Source organism: Halichoerus grypus, chromosome 1 (assembly GCF_964656455.1).
Source record: "Halichoerus grypus chromosome 1, mHalGry1.hap1.1, whole genome shotgun sequence".
NCBI lineage: Eukaryota > Metazoa > Chordata > Mammalia > Carnivora > Phocidae > Halichoerus > Halichoerus grypus.
The window spans coordinates 205,194,988-205,200,639 of NC_135712.1; the positions used below are offsets into that span (position 1 = coordinate 205,194,988).

Genomic DNA, 5,652 nt, shown 5'->3' on the forward strand with positions numbered 1-5,652 from the left:
TATATGATAGACCCCTATGTCTCAGCTTTAATAATTATAAACACTTGGCCAATTGGATTTCTTATATACAATCTCCCACTTATATGATTTATTATTATTTTTAAAGATTTTACTTATTTATTTGACAGAGAGATAGAGAGAGAGCACAACTAGGCAGAACAGCAGGGCAGAGGGAGAGGGAGAAGTAGGCTCCCCACAAGGCAGGGAGCCCAACATGGGGTTCGATCCCAGGACCCTGGGATCATGACCTGAGCTGAAGGCAGACGCTTAACCGACTGAGCCACCCAGGTGCCCCTTGATTTATTATTTTAAAGAAAATCCCACACAGTACACAAATTTAACCATATATATTACCCATACTCATGTTAGTATGTATTGCTAACATATAGTGATATCTATCTATCTATCTATCTATCTATCTATCTATCTATCATCTATCAATCATCTGTCTATACCATGCCATTAGCACAACTCACAAATAAATAAAAATGCCTTCGTGTTTCCTGATACACAATCCATACTCAAATATTGTGATTTCTTCAAAAACTTTTTCAGATCAAAACCCAAACACGGTACACACGTTAATTTAGTGATGTCTTTAAGGTTCTTTTATTTTCTAACAATACGACATTTGCTTTTATTTATGTCATTTTTTAAAAACTAGATTATTTGTCTTGTAGAAAGTCCTACACGATATATTTTGCTCATTGTTCCATCCTGATGTCATTTCTCATGTTCCTCAACAGCATTTAGAAGTAGAGGCAAGAAAGGGGAAAGATGCTACCAAGAGGACTGGGGCTTTCAGGAAACCCCCTTTTCTGCAGAAAAGTTGGGGAATTGTTATGAGGTCACTTTTCCCAAGAGTGCAGACAGAGGAAAGGGAGCAGGCTCAGCAGACCTGTGGCTTCTCACAGATCCAATGATACCAGAACACATGGCATATATCAGAGGACCAGGAGCCAGATTTCTCCATGAAAACACAGTCATAGTCAGAAGATTTGGTATCAGTCCAGTTGCTGTGAAAACACACACAAGCATCAGCCAAGTCCCTTAGCCACAGTACTGGGGCAAGCCACACCGAGCCATGCCCAGATGGGTTTCTCACCGTTAAGATCCCAGAAGAGGATAAGGCTACCAGGGGAGGGTCTAGCCTTGGGGATATGTGAGAAATCCCTAAAAGTAAAATATCCTAGCCATATCTTATAACAAGTGTTTCTACATGAAGGAACTATTGACATTGGGAGCCTTATCATTATTTGTTGTGGGGGACGTCTTGTGCATTGTAGGATATCGGGCAGCATCACTGGTCTCTACCCACTAGATGCCAGCAGCATCCACTCTCCATTGTGACAACCAAAGATACTGCAGACAGTACCAGATAGCTGTAGGGAAAAATCACCACCTTCTGAGCACCACTGTTTTAAAATAATCATCTGCTGCAACTTCTTGCATTATAAATGAAATAAATGAGGCCAAAGTGGACAAATGACTTTAACATCCCTGGATCTCTGAGATTAAGTTTCAGGACATGATGCATTTGAATGTCTGGTATATAATAGGTGCTAAGACTGTCAAAGCATCCCACACCCTCTTTCCTAAACATTCCTTGAAATGTTTACAACACTCATGCATTCATTCATTCCAAAACAGCTGATTGTGCATCTGCTGTGTACCAAACCCTGTACTGGGTACTGGAGACAGATCAATTAGTTGGATGCCTGCAAAGGAAGATCATAATTAACTCAGCCACAAAACTCTACATAGTGTTAAGGGAGCTGGATTAATTCATTCTGGGCGAAGGATGGATTCCTCTATGAAGCTTGGCACACATATTGTAGCTCACCAAGCCAATAAAATGTGTTCTAGACAGATGACACAGCGGGAGAAAAAACAGAAAGATCAGATGCAAGACAGTGTTCAAAAAGATGAGTCATTTGTCACATAGCTGTGGCAAGGAGGTGGAGAGCCCTTGGGAGTGTAGGAGATGAGAATGTAAAGGTGAATGGAACCCACTGCGTGGGCATTGAAAGGTGACATCTAAAGATTCTGGGTTATCCATTTGACATTGAGGAATTAGGTGTTTCCTAAAACTATATCAAAGGCATGTTTTAGGAAGATGGCCCCTTGAACTTGACAAGAACATGAGTTCATGAGGGTAAGACTAAGTATAGAATATATAGCAATCATCCTGAACTGAGCTGAGGCAGAAGAGGTGGAAATTAAGGCAAGCAGATGCACTTGAGATGGGCCAGGAATCTAAGCGTGAAGTTCTGGAAAAGTGTGTGGACTTGAAAAAAAGTTCAAGAACAGACGATGACCAGAATGTGAGGTCATCGAATCATATGTAGAGGGGTTAGGACTGGATCCCCTGGGCAGTGATTCCTCGAGTGTGTTTTGTAGGACACTAGAGGCTCCAGATACATCCAGATGAGATGTGCATCTCAATAAGCTTGGCACATCACACACTGCCTACTCCCTCCTCGAAGTGTATGATTCTCTTCAATGTACTAAAGACACCAACACTTCCTACAATAAAGAACTTCCTATTTAATGTTGTTTAATTATCATCTATACACCCACTCACGCACACGCACACACACACACATACACACACCCTTCTGCAGCTAACAAAATAACATTAAGCATGACAATAGGAAATATGACAGTCAGTTTGGTTTTGGCCAAAACCAGACACTTGAAGCAGTTTGGGAATCTGTGGGAAGATGTCTTCAAGATCCAATGGGACAGACGAGCTCAGGTGTTCTGAGTCCCAACAGGGACACTCACACAAAGGTAGGCGCTGAGCCATCTTGCCACTTGTGAATGCCCTTTGGGTACTGTTTCCTGAGGCCAATCCAGTAGCCAGTATTTTCCTTTGGACTCAGGAATTTCTGCATGAGAAGAAGGCAGATTAAGTCAAGAAAGACTATAGCCAGAGGTGAGAATGGCGGTGGAAGCAGTCCCTGAAAGGGGCTAAGACCTAGGGGACCCCTTGGGCAAGGATGTTGTCCAAAGAAGCATTCTTGGCTGAAATAGGCTGAAAGCTCTGCGTAGATCTCCGTTTCCACCATTATTATGACCTATGTGGTCAGCAAATTATGAACACTTATGGCCCTTAGGCTTTTCATTTATAAAATTGGGATAACAATGGCAGGTGCCTTCTAGGATTTTCTGAAGTTTCTTTTTTTTTTTATGTTCAGTTAGCCAGCATTTAGTACATCATTAGTTTTTAATGTAGTGTTCAACAATTCATTAATTGCGTATAACACCCAGTGCTCATCACCACACATGCCCTCCTTAATACCCATCACCCAGCTACCCCATCCCCCCACCCCCTTCCTTCTGTAACCCTCAGTTTGTTTCCCGGAGTCCAGAGTCTCAAGAACCCAGTGTGGGTCCTAGCTGAGCACTGGTTAAGAGGTAGTTAGGATTATTCAAGAGCATGGTTTACAGGGTGAGAAATGTGGACACTGTCCCCTTAGAAAGTGTTCTGGTAATCAGTTGGGTTCCACTGACAAATATTGAGTCCACTGAACCATAATGAGTGTGTATAATCTGGTTCCTGGCACTATCGACGCAGAGTCAGAACCACCCCTAGCCTGGGAGTTCTTCATGTTAGAGGAGATGAACCAGGAATCTGGCAGCACAGTCCAGTGTTGAGGAAGAGGGGGTGGGAAGGATGTTGAAGGACAAAATTGGATCTGATAGAGAAGGAGTAGGAGTTGTCGATGTAGATAGAAAGAAGCGTTCCAGACAGAAGGACCAGCATGAAGAATCACCCAGAAGCAAGACTGAATCCTGACCAATACTGCATGCTAAGGCAGTGGAAGGGTATTATGAAGGGCAGAATGAAGGATTTGCACTAGATTCTACAGGGGACAAGGACATGAGCTTGCAATGACTTGACGGGTCCCCAGAGCACCCCTCCCCACCTTCCCACCTGCTCTGCTTGGCTGTTGATGATGACCAAGTGAGCACCCTTCTCAGCACAGTGACCCTTGGCTTCGAACCAGTCCTGTTGCTCTGTGGAAAATAGATAGCAGGAGCCCTGGAATGCCATCCAGTTTTCCAGGCAGGGCTCACAGGAGGATTCTGGAGAAGGGGAAAGAAGTCGGCTCTATTGGAGCTAGGGGCTGCATTGGCCACTGAACAAAGCCTCCAGTGAAATGATTCAAACCTGTGCATATTTGCCACTGGGCAAAAGTGAGCACAGTAGCTTCCCATTTGTTCATTCAAGAGCTGGGCATTATCAGATGGCAGAGTAATGCCATGAAGGGGGCCTCAAACTTTATATGAACATCAACCCTCATGGAGGGTCGATTAAAACAACCCTACACACACTCATGTGCTGCAAGAACCACTAGCATCAACAGTGCCCAAGAGAACAACCTTCCTTTCCAAACTCCCACTTCCCACCACCCAACCTGCCCATCTCCTTACCGTTGCCTGCCCGCAGAGCCTCCATTTGCCAGAACACCTCTCCCCACGTGATGTCCTTCTTGTGCCCAGCATCTGCCAGACCCTGCACAACTAAGGGGCCCAAAGAGAAAGGCAGATCAAGACCTGGTGGTGTGCGGGGTGGGAAAGAAGCCCTCCGTTCCATTCAGCACTCATATTTGATGTCCAGTTGCTTGAGTTCTTCTTGCATCTGGTTGAAGAACTGCAGTAGTAGAAGAAACACATGCTGATATGCTCTAGACCTTTCAACACACAGTTCTTTTCCCATTCCCCAAATTACAGGCTGAGACAAGGAGGGCAGTTTCTTTCTAGAATCATTAAGCCCAGCAATGCTATCCAGCCACCCCCTACTGACCCATCTCTGCCCCAGCCCTGTGGTTTGGGGGCCTGGGTCCATGTGATCACCCATTCCCACTGACTCAACACCTTACCCTCAGCCAGGACGACACCGAGGATGAGGACTAGCAGAAGCAACATCAGGGTCATTGCCAGGCAGAAAAACTTCCAGGGGCCATCCTGGGGCAGCTTTTGGTCCTGCTGTGCTGCAAGGAATGCAGGAAGCATGAGGCAGCGCCCACAGTCTCTGAAAGTGCTAGAATCATGCTAGGAATCCGGAGAGATGAGCCTGAACCAGGCCCTGGAATGGGAGGCAGTGAGCGCTTCTTGGTATTGAGAAGGGCATCTACTCCTGACTTCAGCCTCTTGACTCACCTGGTTCCCCTGGCATGGGTGGAGATTTTCCATCCAAGGACGTGAAGTCCTGTAGCCTGATGTTCTCTGTGGCTGCTTTCACCTGTGGCTGCAGCTTGTTCCGTCTAGCTACCCACAGCCCTTCTGGTTATTACTGAAGACACACCCATCCTATACTAGGAAATGCAACCCCCCCCCCCATGTAAACCATCAGATGTTTCCTTCCGGCTCAGTAAGGCCCCCAAGATCTCTAGATGGCTTATCATCACATCAAGTCACAGGGAGATGGCATTAGCACCTTGGAAAAGGTATTCTGTTCCAAGTATTCTCTACAACTTTGTTTCTCTCTCAGTTTGGGGGACAGTAGCAGCCCTAGAAATCCTCCTCAACAATTCCAATGCATTTACACCTTTAGGCTTCTGGTTACAGTCGTTTCAAAAGATCTTGCATTTTCTTAGAGATAAAGTTGTAGCAATTTCAACATTGGAGTTATGTTTATGCTCT

At 45.1% G+C, this 5,652-nt stretch overlaps 1 long non-coding RNA gene across 1 annotated transcript; it reads right to left on the minus strand.

The window, feature by feature from the left end:
• Positions 1–602: 602 nt before the first annotated feature.
• On the minus strand, positions 603–5,272 carry LOC118533704 (uncharacterized). The gene is made up of 4 exons (XR_004916345.2): positions 5,170–5,272; positions 4,890–5,000; positions 4,441–4,660; positions 603–2,891 (listed from the first exon to the last, which is right to left on the minus strand). It is a non-coding gene; the product is annotated as an uncharacterized LOC118533704 (long non-coding RNA).
• Positions 5,273–5,652: the final 380 nt, after the last annotated feature.